The sequence below is a fragment of the Pongo abelii genome, chromosome 14, assembly GCF_028885655.2.
Source record: "Pongo abelii isolate AG06213 chromosome 14, NHGRI_mPonAbe1-v2.0_pri, whole genome shotgun sequence".
NCBI classification, from domain to species: Eukaryota; Metazoa; Chordata; class Mammalia; order Primates; family Hominidae; genus Pongo; species Pongo abelii.
Window position 1 is genome coordinate 28,307,526 of NC_071999.2, and position 22,514 is coordinate 28,330,039.

Consider the following 22,514-nt stretch of genomic DNA (forward strand, 5'->3'; position numbering starts at 1 on the left):
CTCCTTATGTTTGATGGGGACAAAGTCCAATATGTATGAACACAGAGTTTTCAGTAAATTTTTTTTTTTTTTTTTTTTTTGAGAGAGAGTCTCGCTCTGTCACCCTGGCTGGAGTGCAGTGGCGCGATCTCAGCTCACTGCAACCTCCGCCTCCTGGGTTCAAGCAATTCTCTGCCTCAGCCTCCCGAGTAGCTGGGATTACAGGCGCCCACCACCACGCCCAGCTAATTTTTTTGTATTTTTAGTAGAGACGGGGTTTCATCATTTGGCCAGACTGGTCTTGAACTCCTGACCTCATGATCCACCTTCCTCAGCCTCCCAAAGTGTCAGTAAATGTTTTTATTTTATTTTTTTATTATTTATTTATTTATTTATTTATTTGTTTATTTATTTATTTATTTATTTTTTGACACGGAGTCTGTCTCTGTTGCCCAGGCTGGAGTGCAGTGGCGCACTCTCAGCTCACTGCAAGCTCTGCCTTCCGGGTTCACGCCATTCTCCTGCCTCAGCCTCCTGGGTAGCTGGGACTACAGCTATCTAGTCCCAGGACATAATTGCTGTGGAATCATAAAGATGTCAGTTCTCCCAAAATTAATCCATAAATTTGATGCAATTCCAATAAAAATTCAAGAGGATTTTTTACAATACTGAACAAGCTAATCTTACAATTCATGAGGAAGAGCATATGTTTAAAAACAAAGCGTCGAAGTGGTAAACTTATTCTACCAGATTTAAATAATTATTAAAAAGTTAAGTTAAACAGTGTGGTATTGGTGCAGAGATAGATGTATAAGCTAATGAAATGAAAGAGAGCCTAGAAAGTGCACAAATAATATATGGAAATATAAATGACAGACATGACATCAGAACTCAGTGGTAAAAGATGAGAGTATTCAATAAAGGGTGATGAAATTTTTGGCTATTAATATTACGATATAATAAAAAATAAATATTTGGTCCTTGTCCTTAGTTCCTGACACACAGTTCCTAAAGTCCTTGGAATCTCCAGAGTGATGATTGAATTAATCACCAATGGTGAATGGCAGTGATTATCAATGAGAACCAAACCTGAGTCTGCAGGCTTAGGGCAGGGGCCCAGACAATGAGAGGGGCTCTTCTCTTTGAGACTTGTCATCTAGAACTCATTGTCACTGGAGGCCAAAGCATAAATGAGCCTATCGGTTGCCTTGGGTTACAAGAACAAGTTTTAATTAATTAATTAATTAATTATTTTGAGACAGACTCTTGCTGTGTCACCCAGGGGCTGGAGTACAGTGGCACGATCTCGGCTCACTGCAACCTCTGCCTCCCTAGTTCAAGTGATTCTCCTGCCTCAACCTCCTGAGTAGCTGGGACTATACGCACATGCCACCACACCGGGCTAATCTTTTTATTTTTAGTAGAGACGGAGTTTCGCCATTTTGGCCAGGCTGGTCTTGAACTCCTGACCTCAGGTGCTCCGCCCACCTCGGCCTCCCAAAGTGCTGGGATTACAGGTGTGAGCCACCATGCCTGGCCAAGTCTGAGTTTTTATTGAGAAAGCCAAGTAGCAGTTCAGGGACTTGTGGCCACTAATTGTCTCTGAGATTCAAAGTCTGTTCTTTCTTTTGGGGACTGAGATGGACAGATAATCATGCAGACTTAAGGAGGAGCCATAGCAATGATTCGGCATGGGAGGAAGTCTGAGCTAGCAAGAACTGGAGGAACAATTTCCCTCTGTAGGAATTCCTGCTCTACCTACTTGCTATAGGAGTAAAGTGGTCATGATTTAAACAGTCTTGTCTGTACCTATTATGTTATAAGGACGTGTTCATGGCCCTATCTGCTAAGAGTGAGTTGTTCTTATAAATAAAATAAAAATAAGTAAATTTATACACACACTATTTGTTATGCAAATCCTAAGAGTGATATTCCAAAAAGCCAAATTTTATAAGTAAATAAGTACATAAATTGGCCTTTTTTGTTGAGACGGAGTTTTGCTCTTGTTGCCCAGGCTGGAATGCAGTGACACAATCTCACCGCACTGCAACCTCCACCTCCTGGATTCAAGTGATTCTCCTGCCTCAGCCTCCTCAGTAGCTGGGATTACAGGTGTCCACCACCATGCCCAGCTAATTTTTTGTATTTTTTTTTAGTAGAGAAGGGGTTTCACCAAGTAAGCTAGGCTAATTTCGAACTCCTGACCTCAGGTAATCCACCCTCCTTGGCCTCCCAAAGTGCTGGGATTACACGCATGAGCCACCGCACCCGGCCAAGAAAGACACTTTAGACGGTGTCAGAGTTGAGGATTTGGCCTGCAACTTACTGCAGTTGCCACACTGCAGTTTCCACACTGTGGCCTTAGAAGAGTCTTATCCAGTCCTGAAATCCCAGTGCCTTGGAAACATCAGGGCTGGTCAGAAGGACAGTAAGTCCTCAAGGCGCCAGCCCATGCTCCTCCCCACAGATTGAGGGGTAAGTATTCTAAGCTCTCTGCAGGACCCGTATCCTGGATGTGGACACCCAGTCCTGCTAGGACCTGCTTCCAGAAGAGTTGATCCCAGCCATGAAACTGCACTGATATCTTCATCCTGTATCAGCCTTGTGAGTAGTCAGTAACTGGGACCACAGGCGCGCGCCACCACGCCTGCTTAATTTTTTTTGTAGAGACGGATTTCGTCATGTTGCCCAGGGTGGTCTGGAACTCCTGAGCTTAAGTGATGCACCTACCTCGGTTTCCCAAAGTGCTGGGATTACAGGCGTGAGCCACCACCCACAGCCCAGTTTGTGATCTTTTATGCATTGTTTCTTTCATGTAGCATGTTTTCAAGGTTTATCCAACTTGCAGTGTATTAATGCTGAATAATATTCCATTGTGTAGACATACTGTATTTTTATTTTTTAATTTTGTTTATTTTTCATTGATACACAATAAATATTTGTACATATTTATGGGGAACAGATGATATGTTGTTACATGCATAGAATGCGTAATGATCAATCAGGGTGTTAAAGGTATCTGTCACTTTGAGTATTTGCCATTTCTATAGGTTGGGAACATTTCAAGTCCTCTCTTATAGCTATTTTGAAATACACAATACGTTGTTGTTAACTGTAGTCACCCTACTCTGCTATAGAACATTCGAACTTATTCCTTCTGTCTAACTGTATTAACCAACCACCACTTTTTTCTGCCAACCCTCCCATGCTTCCCAGCCTCTGGTATCTATCTATCCACCATCAACTTTTTTAGCTCCTACATATGTGATAACATGCAATATTTGTCTCTCTGTGCCTGGCTTACTTGACGTAACAATGACTTCCAGTTCCATCCATGTTGCTGCACACGACATGATTTTATTCTTTTTTATGGTTGAATAGTACTTGAAAAAAAATATATATATATATCACATTTTCTTTCTTTCTGCTTCTTTCTTTCTTTCTTTCTTTCTCCTTCTTTCTTTCTTTCTCTTTCTTTCTTTCTTTCTTCCTCTCCTCTCCTCCCCTCCCCTCGCCTCCCCTCCCCTCCCCTCCCCTCTCCTCTCCTTTCCTTTCTTTTCTTTTTTTCTTTTTTGAGACAGAGTCTCACCCTGTTGGCCAGGCTGGATTGCAGTGGTGCAATCTCGGCTCACTGCAACCTCCACCTCCCGGGTTCAAGCAATTCTCTGCCTCAGCCTCCCGAGTAATCCCGAGTAGCTGGGATTACAGGCACCCGCCACCATGCCTGGCTAATTTTTGTATTTTTAGTAGAGACAGGGTTTCACCATCTTGGGCAGGCTGCTCTTGAACTCCTGACCTCATGATCCACCTGCCTCAGCCTCCCAAAGTGCTGGGATTACAGGCCTGAGCCACCGTGCCCAGCCCACATTTTCTTTATTCATTTGTTTGTTGATGGACACTTAGGTTGATTCTATATTTTTGCTATTGTGAATGGTGCTGCGGTAAACATGGAAGTACAAGTATCATCTCTTTGATGTACTGGTTTTGTTTCCTTTGTATAAACACCCAGTAGTGGCATTGCTGGATTGTGTGGTAGTTCTATTTTCAGTTTCCTGAGAAATCTCCATACTGTTTTCCATAGTAATTATACTAATTTACATTCTTACTCAGCAGTGTATGAGTTCCCCTTTCTCTGCATCCTCACCCACATCCATTATTATTTTGTCTTTTTAATCATAGCCATTCTCACTGGGTGAAGATGATAGCTCATTGTGGTTTTAATTTGCATTTCCTTTATGATTAGAGACATTGAGCATTTTTTATATACCTGTATGTCTTCTTTGGAGAAATATCTGTTTATGTCCTTTGCCCACTATTTGTGTATGATGTATGTATGTATGTATGTATGTATGTATGTTTTGGAGTCAGGGTTTTGCTCTGTTGCCCAGGCTGGAGTGCAGTGGCATGGTCTCGGCTCACTGCAACCTCCGCCTCCTGGGTTCAAGTGATTTTCCTGCCTCAGCCTCCCGAGTAGCTGGGATTATAGGCACCTGCCACCATGCCCAGCTAATTGTTTGTATTTTTAGTAGAAATGGGGTTTCACCATATTAGCCAGGCTGGTCTTGAGTTCCTGACCTTGTGATCTGCCCGCCACGGCCTCCAAAAGTGCTGGCATTACAAGTGTGAGCCACTGTGCCCAGCCTCTTTTACTGTTTTTGACTTAAAGTCTGTTTTATCTGATATAAGTATAGCTACTCCTGATCACTTTTGGTTTCCCTTTGCACAGAATATCTTTTTCCACTCCTTTCCTTTCAGTCTATATGTCTCCACAGGTGAGGTGAGTTTCTTGTAGGAAGCATATATTTGGGTCATTTTTATTTTTAAAATCCATTCAGCCTGTCTATGTCTTTTCAGTGGAAAGTTTAATCCATTTACATTGAAGAGTATTTTTGACATGTGAGGGTTATTCCTGTCATTTTATTAATTGATTTCTGTTGGTTTATTTGTCTTTTGTCTCTTTCTTTCTCTCTTATTGTTTATCACTGTGGATTGGTGGTTTTCTTTAGTGATAACCTTTGAATTGTTTTTCTTATTTGTGTGCTTGCTCTACCAGTGGGTTTTATACTTTCCTGTGTTTCCATGATGGTAGATACCATCCTTTTGCTTCTGGGTATAAGACTCCCTTACATATTTCTTATATAACTGGTCTAGTGGTGATAAATTCCCTCCGCTTTTGCTTGTCTGGGAAGACATTATTTCACCTTCATTTATGAAAGATAACTTTGCTGGATGTAGTTTCTGTGGCTGATGGTTTTTTTCTTTCTGAACTTAGAATATATCATGCCATTCTTTCTTGACCTGTAAGGCTTATGCTGAGAAATCAACTGTTAGTCTGATAGGAGTTCCCTTATTTTCTCCTGCTGTTTTTAGAATTTTCTCTGTCTTCAATTTTTGACAATTTGATGATAATGGGCCATGGAGAAGATCTTTTTGAATTATATCTGTTTGGGGATCTGTGTGCTTCCTGTATCTGCAAGTCTAAATCTCTTGCTAGACTTGGAAAGTTTTGTTACTTTGTTAAATAGCTTTTCTATTCCCTTGGTTTGTTCTTTGCCTTCTGAGACACTGAAAATTCAAATGTTTGGTTGCTTTATGGTGTCCCATGTGTCATGTAGGCTTTGTTCATTCCTTTCTTCTTTTTTTTTAATTTTTGTATGATAGGGTTATTTTAAAAGATCTGTCTTCAAGTTCTGAAATTTGTTATACTGCTTGACCTAGTCTGTTGCTGAATTTTTTTTTTTTTTTTTTTTTTTTTTTTTTTTTTTTTTTTGAGACAGAGTCTGTCTCTGTCACCCAGGCTGGAGTACAGTGGTGCCATCTTGGCTCACTGCAACCTCTGCCTCCTGGATTCAAGCAATTCTCATCCCTCAGCCTCCCGATTGGCTGGGATTACAGGCACATACCACCATAGCCAGCTAATTTTTGTATTTTTGTAGAGATGGGGTTTTGCCATGTAGGCCAGGCTGGTTTCGAACTCCTGACCTCAGACAATCTGCCTGCCTAAGCCTCCCAAAGTGCTGAGATTACAGGCATGAGACACCATGCCTGGCCTTTTTTTAATGTTTACTCCACATTGTGTCAGTCCTCACATGTCTCCTGGGATCCGTCTGATATGTAATCTGTTCGTTTTCCAGCAGTGATAATTTCATGTAAAATCCCAAATCTGATCTGAAATATTTTCTCTTCTCTTATTATCTTTACATAAATATTAACCATTTTGACATACTGAGATATAATTCAGTTGGTTCATGACTATGCCAGTAGCTCCATTTTTATATACAAATAGACATGCCTAAATCCCGTTTATTTTTTTGTATGCACATTTATTTAATTTTTAACTTTTATTTTAGGTTCAAGCGTACATATGGAGGTTTGTTATATATGTAAATTTTGTGTCATGGGGGTTTGATGCACAGATTATTTTGTCACTCAGGTGATAAGCATAGGACCTGATAGGTAGCTTTTTGATACTCACCATCCTCCCAGCCTCCAACCCTCAAGTAGGACCCAATGTCTGTTGTTCCCATATTTGTGTCCATGTGTACTCAATGTTTAACTCCCACTTATAAGTGAGAACATGTGGTATTTGGTTTCCTGTTCCTGTGTTAGTTTGCTTAGAATAATTTTTAAGCTGGAGCTGGATGGCCTCCAGCTCCATCCGTATTGCTGCAAAGCGCATGATCTTGTTTTTGTTTTATGGCTGCGTAGTATTCCACGGTATATGTGTGCCACATTTTTTCTATTCAGTTCACCATTGATGGGCACCTAGGTCAATTCTGTGTCTTTGCTACTGTGAATAGTGCTGCGATGAACATACGTGTGCGTGTGTCTTCATGGTAGAATGATATTGATATTCCTGTGGGTATATACTCAGTAATAGGATTGCTGGGTCACAGGGTAATTCTCAAGTTCTTTGAGAAATCACCAAACTGCTTGCCATAATGGCTGAACTAATTTACATATCCACCAGTAGTGTATAAGCATTCCCTTTCCTCTGCAACTTTGCCAGCATCTATTTTTTGGCTTTTTAATAATAGCCATTGTGACTGGTATGAGATGGTATCACATTGTAGTTTTGATTTGCATTTCTCTAGGATCAGTGATGTTGAGCACTTTTTCATGTTTGTTAGCTGTGTGTATGTCTTCTTTTGAGAAGTGTCTGTTCATGTCCTTTGCCCCTCCCTTTTTTTTTAATGAGGTTGTTTGTTTTTTGCTTGTAAATTTCTTTAAGTTCCTTATACATTCTGGATATTAGACCTTTGTCAGATGCATAATTTGCAAATATTTTTTCCCATTCTGTAGGCTGTCTGTTTAGTCTGCTGATAGTTTCTTTTGCTGTGTAGAAACTCTAATTAGGTTCCACTTGTCTGTTTTTGGTTTTGTTGCAATTGCTTTTGGCATCTTCATCATGAAATCTCCACAAGGTCCTACGTCAGAATGGTATTTCCTAGGTTATCTTCCAGGGATTTTATGGTTTTAGGTTTTACATTTAAGTCTTTTAACCATCATGGGTTGATTTTTGTTTGTGGTGAAAGGAAGGGGTCCAGTTTCAATCTTCTGCATATGGCTAGTCAGTTATCCCATCACCATTTGTTGAGTAGCAAGTCCTTTCTCCATTGCTTGTTTTTGTTGGCTTTGTCGAAGATCAGACAGTTGTAGCTGTGCAGCTTTATTTCTGAGTTCTCTAACCTGTTCCATTGGCCTGTGTGTCTGTTTTTGTACCAGTGCATGCTGTTTTGCTCACTGTAGCCTTGTAGATGGTTTGAAGTTGGGTAGTGTGGCATCTCCAGCTTCGTTCTTTTTGTGTAGGACTGCTTTTGCTATCCTCCACATAGCTAGTCAATCACAAGTTGTGCTAATTTTTTCTGCTGTTTCTCCAATCTGTCTCTCCTCTCAATTCTCACTACCACCCTGGTTTTCCAGGCCCTCAACGTCTCTCACCCAAGCTGTGTAGTAGCCTCCTGACTGATCCCCGACACTTCAATGTTACCCTCTCTCCTAAGCTGTGTAGTAGCCTCCTGACTGATCCCCGACACTTCAATGTTGCCCTCTCTCCTAAGCTGTGTAGTAGCCTCCTAACCGATCCCCGACACTTCAATGTTGCCCTCTCTCCTAAGCTGTGTAGTAGCCTCCTAACTGATCCCCGACACTTCAATGTTGCCCTCTCTCCTAAGCTGTGTAGTAGCCTCCGAACTGATCCCTGACACTTCAATGTTACCCTCTCTCCTAAGCTGTGTAGTAGCCTCCTAACTGATCCCCGACACTTCAATGTTGCCCTCTCTCCTAAGCTGTGTGTTAGCCTCCTAACCGATCCCCGACACTTCAATGTTGCCCTCTGTCCTAAGCTGTGTAGTAGCCTCCTAACTGATCCCTGACACTTCAATGTTGCCCTCTCTCCTAAGCTGTGTAGTAGCCTCCTAACCGATCCCCGACACTTCAATGTTGCCCTCTCTCCTAAGCTGTGTAGTAGCCTCCTAACTGATCCCCGACACTTCAATGTTGCCCTCTCTCCTAAGCTGTGTGTTAGCCTCCTAACCGATCCCCGACACTTCAATGTTGCCCTCTGTCCTAAGCTGTGTAGTAGCCTCCTGACTGATCCCTGACACTTCAATGTTGCCCTCTCACCCAAGCTGTGTAGTAGCCTCCTGACTGATCCCTGACACTTCAATGTTGCCCTCTCTCCCAAGCTGTGTAGTAGCCTCCTGACTGATCCCTGACACTTCAATGTTGCCCTCTCTCCTCACCACTGAAAGACAGCCTACCTGAAACAAAATTATCCTGAGACTTCCCTTCTTAAAATCCCTTTTTGACTCCCTATTGCCTATGAAATAATGTCTGTACTTCTTAATATACTGTGCAGGCATCTCCTGTTACTCCCTGCTCTACATTTGTTACAGCAGTAATAGGTAAATGTTTATAATTTCCCCTGAAGTCCCTGTGCTATTCAATGCTTCCATGTATTTATTCATTATGATCTTTTTCTCTGAAACTCCCTCACCACTTTTTCTCCTGGTTTATTATTTATTGTCCTTCACGCCCAAGCTCAAGCATTATCTTTTTCAGAAAACCTACTTTGAAGTTCCAGAGTGGACCAATGGCCACTTTTAATGCTCCCCATAGTGTTAATCTCTATCTTTTCACTTTAAACATACTTTAAACCTGCTTCCTGAGTATAAAGTTTGTTATAATTTTAATATTTGTATTTTTCTATGTCTTTTTCTTCCCTTTGTGGTTTCTGTTAACTCCTGCTTAAGGTAGTTTGACTCTTCACGTCTTTGTTAAATTTTAGAAATAGCTCATATTTGTCTAAACTTTAACTTTGGGTATCCTGAGAGACCGGAATTGAGATGATTTGCCTGGTTTGTGCTTGGTTCTGGAAGTAGTACCAATCAGGAACCATTCTAGTTAGATTTATTGGTTTGAGGTTTCTTGGACTATGAGTATGGTGTAAATTCAAATTCCAGCGTAAGAGTAAAGCTGGTTAGAAAACATTAGGGAAGACTTAAAATTATTAATGTTTTAAAATCCACTGCCTGCAGACTGATTTGCTTATTGGTTCACTTGTCATATCCTTCCAACTTTGTCTTTTCTACTAAATCTATAACCCATTTTGGTGCCTGGGTTTATGTGAAGGTCTCAGACTCAGTTCCCTACTTTGTCAGGTTCAAATCCTATTAGTCAGTTAACCAGAAAAATTCTAGATCCCCAGGATTGCTGAACAGATTCCCAGGAATGTGTCAGAGCATTTCACAGTCCCCTATTGACATCTCATTCCCAGCTTTTTAAAAAAGAAAATATTTTGATTTTCCTATTGATTGCTGCAATTCCTATTTACTACCTCAGGCAGCCACGATGTTAACTAACAAAGCTCTAGGTTTTTGGTTTTGGCACACTTCCATGGCATCTCTGGCTTCTGTGTTGACTGATGACTTTAGTTTCACCTCTGGATTGTGTGTGCGTGTGTGTAATCATTTTGTACTTCCTTTACATTTTGTGAGTTCAGAAATATATTTAAAAGTGTATTTGGAGCTGGGCACAGTGGCTCATGCCTGTAATCCCTTTGGGAGGCCGAGGTGGAAGGATAACCTGAGGTCAGGATTTCGAGACTAGCCTGGCTAACATGGCGAAACCCGTCTCTACTAAAAATACATAAGTTAGCCGGGCATGGTGGCATGCACCTGTAATCCCAGCTATTAGGGAGGCTGAGGCAGGAGAATCACTTGAACTTGGGAGGTGGAGGTTGCCGTGAGCCAAGATCACATCACTGCACTCCAGCCTGGACAACAGAGTGAGACTCTGTTTCAAAAAAATGAATACAAAATAAAAAAATAAAAGTGTATTTGGAAGTGATGTCAGTAAAAATGGCAAGCTAGGAACCTTCAAAAATTTCTTATTCATAAAAGCAGCTGGGAACAAAGGAAGCAACTTTTTCAGAACTCTGGAAAATATCCAAAGGGTTGCCTCAATCTTGGGAGCATTTATTGAAGAATGTAGGCTGAATTTTGGTGAGAATACTGCACTTTGTAGTGTTGTTACTTTATGCTCAGCACATCCTCCCACCTCCATGGTAGCCTTGAAAACCAACATCCTACAATCTTGGTGAAAAACAAGCTCCTGGGAACCATAGAAAGGAACAAAAGGGGGTTGGGACTCATTCAAAGCCTTATTCCCAGAGAAACGTCATTATGTGACCTGACTAGGAGGTCCCAGGAAGACCCCACGCACAAAACTATCTTTGTTTGGCCTGACTTAGGCTCCCCCAGCCTTTGTTCAGGGGATATTTGTTAAAGACAATCAGAGGCAATTTTTGAACATCATGGCTACCTGTGGTACAGATAAGTTGAGATACACAATATGCTAACAAAAATGTAAACAAAGGCCGGGTGCGGTGGCTCATGCCTGTAATCCCAGCACTTTGGGAGGCCAAGGCGGGCAGGTCATGAGTTCAGGAGATTGAGACCATCCTGGCTAACATGGTGAAACCCTGTCTCTACTAAAAAAAAATAAAAAAAAATTAGCCAGACGTAGTGGCGGGCGCCTGTAGTCCCAGCTACTAGGGAGGCTGAGGCAGGAGAATGGCATGAACCCAGGAGGTGGAGCTTGCAGTGAGCCAAGATCACACCACTGCAGTCCAGCCTGGATGACAGAGCGAGACTCTATCTCAAAAAAAAAAAGAAAAGTAAACAAAAGAAAACAGAAAAAAACAAATGCTGAGAGTACTAAACCTAATTGCTGTCAGAAGACATTTCTGTTCATGTCTTCCACCTACAAATTTAACATCTTTTCCATCTCAACTAAGTACTTATCATGCACTGTAGCTGTAACTTTTGTAGCTTGAGGTTTGACAGCAAAACTGACACAAATTTCTTTGTTCTTCTTCACAATTTTATAGGTAGAGGATTTGTCCTTACTGTAAATCTTAGCAACCTCAGCCTATAATATTTTTCTTTTCTTATGATGTCAGAGACTTTCATCTTTTCACTTAAAGGAAGCACATTGTGGCTTCTCTCTGGCATATCCAAATTGCCAGGATAATTACCACTGCATATTGGGGCAAATATGAAGTGAAATAAAGGTTACTTGTATACAACCCCTGTGATGCCATGATAGTTGGTGTGATAATCAGGATGGCTACTAAGGGTCTAATGAGACTTATTAATCAAGAGTTCTACATGTAGCAAAAATATCCTTCAATGTTGAAGGAGAAATGTAAGACATTAAGCATCTTAAGACATTTAAGACATTCCTTGGTAAACAAAACTAAAAAAATTTGTTGCTTGAAGACATCTCTATGAGAAATACTAATGGGAGTCATTTAGGCTGAAATGAAAGAATACTACGTAGTAACTCAAATCCACATGAGGAAATAAAGAGCTGAGAAAGATAACTATATGAGTAAGTATAAAAGGCAGTATAAGCATAAAGCAGTTCTCATAAATGGGTTGATGAACATAAAGCATATGAAGATATGTTTTATATGACATTAACAGCACAATGGAAGAGAGAGGGAATGGATTGACATAGGAAAAAGTTTATGTATACTATTGTAATTAAGTTGGTATTAATATGAACTACATAGTTATAAATCAACATGTTAATTGCAATATCCAGGGCAACAACTAAGAAAACAACTCAAAAATGTAGTAAAGGAAATGACAAAGAAATAAAAATTGTACACTCTAAAACTATTTAGCATAAATCTTACTTTATCAATGATTGTATTAAATGGAAATTTCTCTCAATTTAAAAGGAAGAAATTTGCAGAATGAATTCAAGGATATGATCCTACTACACGCTGTCTATAAGAGACATGCTTTAGACCAAGACTCAAATAGATTGAAAGTAAAAATATAGAAAAAGATATAACAAGCAAACAGTAACCAAAAAACTAAATAAATAAATAAGGAGATGGAATCATGATACAAAATTAGAAAAAAAAACAGACTTAAAGGGAAAAATTTTAATTAACAACAAAGGAGATTTTATAATAATGAGAATCAATCCATCAAAAATACATAACAGAGCCCCAAAGTGTCCATGAAGAAAAAAATGACAGAATTGAAGGGAGAAACAATTCAGCAATCATAGTTGAGGACTTCAATTCCCCACTTTCGTTAACAGCTAGACAATTGGGCAGAAAATCAATAAGAAAATATAAGACTTGAATAATACTATAAACCAACTAGATTTAACAGATATCTGTAGCATTCTCCATCCAACAACAGAGTATACAGTCTCTATAAGTGCACATGGAACATTCTCCAGGAAAGACCATATGCTGGGCAATAAAACAACTCTCAATAAAAGATTTAAATCATACAAAACATGTTCTCAACTGCAATAAAATGAAGTTAGAATAGTAAGAGAAGGAAATTTGGGAAGTTCACAAATATATGGAAATGAAACAATGTACTCTTAATCAATTGGTCATAGGAGAAATCCAAGAGAAATCAGAACATATTTTGAGATGAATGAAAACAATGATTCCACATCTCAAAATTTGTGGAATGCAGCTAATTCCATGCTTAAACGCAAAATTATAGGTGTAAATTCTTACATTAGAGTGGAAGAAAGATATCAATGAATAATTCAACTTTCCACCTAAAGAAACTAGAAAAAGAAGAGCAAACTGAAACCAAAGCAAATAAAGCAAGGATATAATAAATTTTAGAGTGAAAATAAATAAAATAGCAAGCAGAAAAACAATAGAGAAAATAAACAAAACCAAAAGTTATTTGAAAAGATCAACAAAATTGATAGCTTAGCTAGCCGGATCAAGAAAAAAAAGAAAAGAACCCAAAAATGTGGTAAATAGGTTAGGTACATAATAACCATAAAAACCCTAAACCCTTAGATAATCTAGTAAAAATTACGAAAAACCAACAGCTAACATTAAACTTAGTGGTGAAAGTCTTAAAGCTTTTCTCCTAAGATGAGGAACAAGACATGCTTTTTCTTTTTTTTTTTAAGTTTTTTTTTTTTTAATTATTATACTTTAAGTTTTAGGGTACATGTGCACAATGTGCAGGTTAGTTACATATGTATACATGTGCCATGCTGGTGTGCTGCACCCATTAACTTGCCATTTAGCATTAGGTATATCTCCTAATGCTATCCCTCCCCCCTCCCCCGACCCCACAACAGTCCCCAAGAGTGTGATGTTCCCCTTCCTGTGTCCATGTGTTCTCATTGTTCAGTTCCCATCTATGAGTGAGAACATGCGGTGTTTGGTTTTTTCTCCTTGTGATAGTTTACTGAGAATGATGATTTCCAATTTCATCCATGTCCCTACAAAAAACATGAACTCATCATTTTTTATGGCTGCATAGTATTCCATGGTGTATATGTGCCACATTTTCTTAATCCAGTCTATCATTGTTGGACATTTGGGTTGGTTCCAAGTCTTTGCTATTGTGAATAGTGCCGCAATAAACATACGTGTGCATGTGTCTTTATAGCAGCATGATTTATAGTCCTTTGGGTATATACCCACTAATGGGATGGCTGGGTCAAATGGTATTTCTAGTTCTAGATCCCTGAGGAATCGCCACACTGACTTCCACAAGGGATGAACTAGTTTACAGTCCCACCAACAGTGTAAAAGTGTTCCTATTTCTCCACATCCTCTCCAGCACCTGTTGTTCCCTGACTTTTTAATGATTGCCATTCTAACTGGTGTGAGATATTATCTCATTGTGGTTTTGATTTGCATTTCTCTGATGGCCAGTGATGATGAGCATTTTTTCATGTGTCTTTTGGCTGCATAAATGTCTTCTTTTGAGAAGTGTCTGTTCATATCCTTCGCCCACTTTTTGATGGGTTTTTTTTTTTTCTTGTAAATTTGTTTGAGTTAATTGTAGATTCTGGATATTGGCCCTTTGTCAGATGAGTAGGTTGAGAAAATTTTCTCCCATTTTGTAGGTTGCCTGTTCACTCTGATGGTAGTTTCTTTTGCTGTGCAGAAGCTCTTTAGTTTAATTAGATCCCATTTGTCAATTTTGTCTTTTGTTGCCATTGCTTTTGGTGTTTTAGACATGAAGTCCTTGCCCATGCCTATGTCCTGAATGGTAATGCCTAGGTTTTCTTCTAGGGTTTTTATGGTTTTAGTTCTAACATTTAAGTCTTTAATCCATCTTGAATTAATTTTTGTATAAGGTGTAAGGAAGGGATCCAGTTTCAGCTTTCTACATATGGCTAGCCAGTTTTCCCAGCACCATTTATTAAATAGGGAATCCTTTCCCCATTGCTTGTTTTTCTCAGGTTTGTCAAAGATCAGATAGTTGTAGATATGCGGCCTTATTTCTGAGGGCTCTGTTCTGTTCCATTGATCTATATCTCTGTTTTGGTACCAGTACCATGCTGTTTTGGTTACTGTAGCTTTGTAGTATAGTTTGAAGTCAGGTAGCGTGATGCCTCCAGCTTTGTTCTTTTGGCTTAGGATTGACTTGGTGATGCAGGCTCTTTTTTTGTTCCATATGAACTTTAAAGTAGTTTTTTCCAATTCTGTGAAGAAAGTCATTGGTAGCTTGATGGGGATGGCATTGAATCTATAAATTACCTTGGGCAGTATGGCCATTTTCATGATATTGATTCTTCCTACCCATGAGCATGGAACGTTCTTCCATTTGTTTGTATCCTCTTTTATTTCCTTGAGCAGTGGTTTATAGTTCTCCTTGAAGAGGTCCTTCACGTCCCTTGTAAGTTGGATTCCTAAGTATTTTATTCTCTTTGAAGCAATTGTGAATGGGAGTTCACTCATGATTTGGCTCTCTGTTTGTCTGTTATTGGTGTATAAAAATGCTTGTGATTTTTGTACATTGATTTTGTATCCTGAGACTTTGCTGAAGTTGCTTATCAGCTTAAGGAGATTTTGGGCTGAGACAATGGGGTTTTCTAGATATACATCATGTCATCTGCAAACAGGGACAATTTGATTTCCTCTTTTCCTAATTGAATACCCTTTATTTCCTTCTCCTGCCTAATTGCCCTGGCCAGAACTTCCAACACTATGTTGAACAGGAGTGGTGAGAGAGGGCATCCCCATCTTGTGCCAGTTTTCAAAAGGAATGCTTCCAGTTTTTGCCCATTCAGTATGATATTGGCTGTGGGTTTGTCATAGATAGCTGTTATTATTTTGAGATACGTCCCATCAATACCTAATTTATTGAGAGTTTTTAGCATGAAGTGTTGTTGAATTTTGTCAAAGGCCTTTTCTGCATCAATTGAGATAATCACATGGTTTTGTCTTTGGTTCTGTTTATATGCTGGATTACGTTTATTGATTTGCATATGTTGAACCAGCCTTGCATCCCAGGGATGAAGCCCACTTGATCATGGTGGATAAGCTTTTTGATGTGCTGCTGGATTCTGTTTGCCAGTATTTTATTGAGGATTTTTGCATCGATGTTCATCAAGGATATTGGTCTAAAATTCTCTTTTTTGGTTGTGTCTCTGCCAGGCTTTGGTATCAGGATGATGCTGGCCTCATAAAATGAGTTAGGGAGGATTCCCTCTTTTTCTATTGATTGGAATAGTTTCAGAAGGAATGGTACCAGCTCCTCCTTGTACCTCTGGTAGAATTTGGCTGTGAATCCATCTGGTCCTGGACTCTTTTTTGTTAGTAAGCTATTGATTATTGCCACAATTTCAGATCCTGTTATTGGTCTATTCAGAGATTCAACTTCTTCCTGGTTTAGTCTTGGGAGAGTGTATGTGTCCAGGAATTTATCCATTTCTTCTAGATTTTCTAGTTTATTTGCATAGAGGTGTTTGTAGTATTCTCTGATGGTGGTTTGTATTTCTGTGGGATCGGTGGTGATATCCCCTTTATCATTTTTTATTGCGTCTATTTGATTCTTCTCTCTTTTTTTCTTTATTAGTCTTGCTAGCGATCTATCAATTTTCTTGATCCTTTCAAAAAACCAGCTCCTGGATTCATTAATTTTTTGAAGGGTTTTTTGTGTCTCTATTTCCTTCAGTTCTGCTCTGATTTTAGTTATTTCTTGCCTTCTGCTAGCTTTTGAATGTGTTTGCTCTTGCTTTTCTAGTTCTTTTAATTGTGATGTTAGGGTGTCAATTTTGGATCTTTCCTGCTTTCTCTTGTGGGCATTTAGTGCTATAAATATCCCTCTACACACTGCTTTGAATGTGTCCCAGAGATTCTGGTATGTTGTGTCTTTGTTCTCATTGGTTTCAAAGAACATCTTTATTTCTGCCTTCATTTCGTTATGTACCCAGTAGTCATTCAGGAGCAGGTTGTTCTGTTTCCATGTAGTTGAGCAGTTTTGAGTGAGTTTCTTAATCCTGAGTTCTAGTTTGATTGCACTGTGGTCTGAGAGACAGTTTGTTATAATTTCTGTTCTTTTACATTTGCTGAGGAGAGCTTTACTTCCAACTATGTGGTCAATTTTGGAGTAGGTGTGGTGTGGTGCTGAAAAAAATGTATATTCTGTTGATTTGGGGTGAAGAGTTCTGTAGATGTCTATTAGATCCTCTTGGTGCAGAGCTGAGTTCAATTCCTGGGTATCCTTGTTAACTTTCTGTCTCGTTGATCTGTCTAATGTTGACAGTGGGGTGTTAAACTCTCCCATTATTATTGTGTGGGAGTCTAAGTCTCTTTGTAGGTCACTCAGGACTTGCTTTATGAATCTGGGTGCTCCTGTATTGGGTGCATATATATTTAGGATAGTTAGCTCTTGTCAAATTGATCCCTTTACCATTATGTAATGGCCTTCTTTGTCTCTTTTGATCTTTGTTGGTTTAAAGTCTGTTTTATCAGAGACTAGGATTGCAACCCCTGCCTTTTTTTGTTTTCCATTTGCTTGGTAGATCTTCCTCCATCCTTTTGTTTTGAGCCTATGTGTGTCTCTGCACATGAGATGGGTTTCCTGAATACAGCACACTGATGGGTCTTGAGTCTTTATCCAATTTGCCATTCTGTGTCTTTTAATTGGAGCATTTAGTCCATTTACATTTAAAGTTAATATTCTTATGTGTGAATTTGATTGTGTCATTATGATGTTAGCTGGTTATTTTGCTCGTTAGTTGATGCAGTTTCTTCCTAGTCTCCACGGTCTTTACATTTTGGCATGATTTTGCAGCGGCTGGTACCGGTTGTGCCTTTCCATGTTTAGGGTTTCCTTCGGGAGCTCTTTTAGGGCAGGCCTGGTGGTGACAAAATCTCTCAGCATTTGCTTGTCTGTAAAGTATTTTATTTCTCCTTCACTTATGAAGCTTAGTTTGGCTGGATATGAAATTCTGGCTTGAAAATTCTTTTCTTTAAGAATGTTGAATATTGGCCCCCACTCTCTTCTGGCTTGTAGAGTTTCTGCCGAGAGATCCGCTGTTAGTCTGATGGGCTTCCCTTTGTGGGTAACCCGATCTTTCTCTCTGGCTGCCCTTAACATTTTTTCCTTCATTTCAACTTTGGTGAATCTGACAATTATGTGTCTTGGAGTTGCTCTTCTCGAGGAGTATCTTTGTGGTGTTCTCTGTATTTCCTGAATCTGAATGTTGGCCTGCCTTGCTAGATTGCGGAAGTTCTCCTGGATAATATCTTGCAGAGTGTTTTCCAACTTGGTTCCATTCTCCCCGTCACTTTCAGGTACACCAATCAGATGCAGATTTGGTCTTTTCACATAGTCCCATATTTCTTGGAGGCTGTGTTCGTTTCTTTTTATTCTTTTTTTCTCTAAACTTCCCTTCTTGCTTCATTTCATTCATTTCATCTTCCATCACTGATACCCTTTCTTCCAGTTGGTCACATCGGCTCTTGAGGCTTCTGCATTCTTCACATAGTTCTCGAGCCTTGGCTTTCAGCTCCGTCAGCTCCTTTAAGCGCTTCTCTGTATTGGTTATTCTAGTTATACATTTGTCTAAAGTTTTTTCAAAGTTTTCAACTTCTTTGCCTTTGGTTTGAATTTCCTCCTGTAGCTCGGAGTAGTTTGATCGTCTGAAGCCTTCTTCTCTCAACTCATCAAAGTCATTCTCCGTCCAGCTTTGTTCCATTGCTGGTGAGGAACTGCGTTCCTTTGGAGGAAGAGAGGCGCTCTGCTTTTTAGAGTTTCCAGTTTTTCTGCTCTGTTTTTTCCCCATCTTTGTGGTTTTAACTACTTTTGGTCTTTGATGATGGTGTTGTACAGATGGGTTCTTGGTGTGGATGTCCTTTCTGTTTGTTCGTTTTCCTTCTAACAGACAGGACCCTCAGCTGCAGGTCTGTTGGAGTTTGCTAGAGGTCCACTCCAGACCCTGTTTGCCTGGGTATCAGCAGCGGTGTCTGCAGAACCACGGATTTTCATGATCTGCGAATGCTGCTGTCTGATTGTTCCTCTGGAAGTTTTGTCTCAGAGGAGTACCAGGCTGTGTGAGGTGTCAGTCTGCCCCTACTGGGGGGTGCCTCCCAGTTAGGCTGCTCGGGGGTCAGGGGTCAGGGACCCTCTTGAAGAGGCATTCTGCCTGTTCTCACATCTCCAGCTGCGTGCTGGGAGAACCACTGCTCTCCTCAAAGCTGTCAGACAGGGACATTTAAGTCTGCAGAGGTTACTGCTGTCTTTTTGTTTGTCTGTGCCCTGCCCCCAGAGGTGGAGCCTACAGAGGCAGGCAGGCCTCCTTGAGCTGTGGTGGGCTCCACCCAGTTCAAGCTTCCCGGCTGCTTTGTTTACCTAAGCGAGCCTGGGCAATGGCGGGCGCCCCTCCCCCAGCCTCGCTGCCGCCTTGCAGTTTGATCTCAGACTGCTGTGCTAGCAATCAGCAAGACTCCGTGGGCGTAGGACCCTCCGCGCCAGGTGCCGGATATAATCTCCTGGTAGGCCGTTTCCTAAGCCCGTCGGGAAAGCACAGTATTCGGGTGGGAGTGGCCCGATTTTTTAGTTGCCGTCTGTCACCCCTTTCCTTGAGCAGGAAAGGGAACTCCCTGACCCCTTGCGCTTCCCAAGTGAGGCAATGCCTCGCCCTGCTTCGGCTGGCGCCCGGTGCGCTGCACCCACTGTCCTGTGCCCACTGTCTGGCACTCCCTAGTGAGATGAACCGCGTACCTCAGATGGAAATGCAGAAATCACCCATCTTCTGCGTCGCTCACGCTGGGAGCTGTAGACTGGAGGTCTTCCTCAAGACATGCTTTCTCTATTCAACTTTGTACTGGAGATTCTAGCCAGGACAAGTAGACAAAAAAAAAAAAAAAAACCAACAACAAAAAAGAAATAAAAAATAAAAAACATCTAGATTGGAATGGAAAAAGGGAAACTCTATTTTTTGCAGATAAATAATGTTGTATATAGAAAATCTAAGGAACCCACAACAACAACAAACCTGCTGGAGCAACAACTGAGTTCACAAAAGATATAAGATCAGTGTGCAAAAAAATCAGTTATATTTAGAAACATTAGCAATGAGTAGGCTCAAAATGAAATTCAGAAAGTAATTTTATTTACAATAGCATTAAAAAATAAGACAAAAACAAAAGAAATGTAAGACTACAAAACATTATTGAAAGTGATTAAGACCTAAATAAATGGATACACATTCTGTATTTATTGAATGGAAGACATTACTATTAAGATGACAGTACTCCACAAATTGATATACATATTCAACTCAGTTCCTATCAAAATCCTAGCCTCTCTTTTTGCAGAAATTGACTTGCTGATCTAAGATTCGTTGGAAAATGCAAGGGACTCTGAATAACCAAAACAATCTTGAAGAAGAACAATGAAGTTGCAGAGTCCACACTTTATTATTTCAAAACTTACTATAAAGCTATAGTGGTTAAAGTTGCATAGTACTAGAATAAGGATAGACATGTAGATCAATGGAATAGAATTGAGAGTCCAGAAGTAAATCCATACATTTAAGGTCAATTGATTTTCCACAAGGGTACCAAGACTATTGAGTGGAAAAGAACAGTCTCTTCAGCAAATGGTGCTGGAACAACTGGATATCCACATACAAATGAATGAAGTTAGATCTCTTTCTCACATCATACAGAAAAATTAACCTCAAATGGAAGAAGTATCTAAATGTAAGATCCCAAACTATGCTCTTAGACAAAAACATAGGTATACATTTTTTTATGATATTAGTAATGATTTCTTTTTCTTCCTCTCCTTTTATGTGGAACAGGAAAGCTAGAGGGGTTTAGAGTGGTCTTATTGCTTTTCCCCTATGTCAGACAAGGCCCTGATAAAGCAGTTTTTCTTTAGAGCAGGTCTTTCACACAGAGAATAGAATGCTCTGGGCATATTTCAAAATGGTTGCTATACCCACTCACTCTCTCTATCCCCCAATTAGGGCATATTTTGAAATGGTTGCTTTTCCCTTTTCCTTGTGTAAAGAGCCTGAGGAAATTTTCTTCAGCCTTCATCATGAGAACCTGGTGGGGTTTCTGGAAGTAAAATTCATGAAAGTCTAAGGGGCTCCCAAGACGGGACTCCAACAAGCTTTTAACTCTCAAGCGAGTCCACACTCAGCCACCAGTAATTTATTGATTACCATTGAAGTGTTCCTACCAATTACTGGCTCTGTGGCTTCTGCTCTCAGGTAAACTGTGATTTTCTATAGTCACCCATCTCTCTAGTTTTTGAGGAAGTGGTTTGCCCTGTGACCTGTATTCTCCGACAGATCTAAGAAAAGTTGTTGATTTTCAGTTTGATTATCTTTTTTTCTGTTGTGAAGATGAGAGTGATGACTTCCAAGTTCTCTACGTGTTGGAGTGGGAACTGGAAGACCTAATTAACTTCTTAAGAAACAGTCAAACTGTTTTCCACAGTGGATCTAGCACTTTACATTCGTGGCATTGTATGAGAGTTTCAGTTTCTCTCTATCTTTGTCAACACGCCATCTTTCTAATTTTAGATATTCTAATAGGTATCTAGTGGTTTCTTATTGTAGTTTTAATCTGCAGTTCTCTAATAGCTAGTGATGATGACCATTTTTTCATTTGCTTATTTGCCAGTTGCAAATCTTTATTAGTGAAGTATCTGTGCACGTTTTGCCCATTTTTAAAAAGTTGGGTTGTTTTCTTACAATTGAAGTTTATTTTTTCTTATACTCAAAATTTTAATTGACACATAATAAATTGTACATATTTATGAAGTATAATGTGATGTTTCAGTACATTTTACATTGTATAATGATCAAATCATGGTAATTAGCATATCCATCGCCTTAAACATTTACCATTTCTTTGATGTAAGAACATTCAAAATCCTCTCTTCTAGCTAGAATATGAATGTATTTTAAATGTACAACTATTTGTTTTCTCACAATCCTATAAAATGATAGCTTGAGTCAATGAAGTATCCCCCCAAGTCCTATCAACCTTGTCTATTTTAGTGAAATTTAATATTGTCTAGACAACACTAGACAAACATAGTTATTCAGAGAGGATACCTGAGCCCTCTGGTTATTCTTTCTAACCCACAAAGGAAGCTGAACACTTGATGTAAACTTCTTCATCAGAGTAAATAGGAAGAATCCTCTCCATTACGTACAAAAGAAAAAATAACTGGAGAGATAGTCTCTGCTCTGAGGTTATTATCCTGTGGTCTTTGGTTTTGGTACATTCTCCCTCACCCCATGCCCTTCTCCCTCATCTTTAATGAGTATCTGTATGTATGGCAGAAGAGCATGTTTTTAAGTCTCTGCAGTCTGGGGCCAAGCTCGTTCTATTCCCCACTCTACAAGAATCACAAGAGCACCAGGATTCTGTTTGGGGTTGCCATGGACACAGAGTTCTTATTACAGAACTGACTTATTCTCAATACAAGGTAAAGACCTAGAGGTGAGGTCTCTGATCAGGGGAGTCCCATCCCATCCTCTGCCCTCTCTGTTGGCTAATGCTGTCCTCTCATCCTCATCAGGAGAATTAAAATCATGTAAAGTTTTGGCGGGGGAACTAGAAGGTGGTCTCTGGGGCCCATAGACAGGAAAGTTTGCTTATACCCAGCTGGGGGGACCACTAATTGACATTCCTTTCCCCTCCCAGGGACCTTACAGAGTCCCCTCATCCTCAGGGTACTGGGGGACAACCAGTGGGTGTA

General features: G+C 39.9%; 1 protein-coding gene across 4 annotated transcripts in view; it reads left to right on the plus strand.

Moving 5' to 3' along the window:
• The window catches only part of LOC103889448 (phosphatidylinositol 3,4,5-trisphosphate 3-phosphatase TPTE2-like), a 151,078-nt gene that overhangs the window by 27,414 nt on the left and 101,150 nt on the right, over nt 1-22,514 (plus strand). For 2 of the 4 annotated variants that reach the window (XM_063714762.1, XM_063714766.1), the window contains exon 1: nt 19,636-22,241. The gene's annotated coding sequence lies outside the window, so the exon portion shown is untranslated. Of the gene's footprint in view, nt 1-2,189; nt 22,350-22,514 lie in introns of those variants that run through there. The other 2 variants (XR_010136662.1, XM_063714763.1) reach the window with 2 other exon arrangements.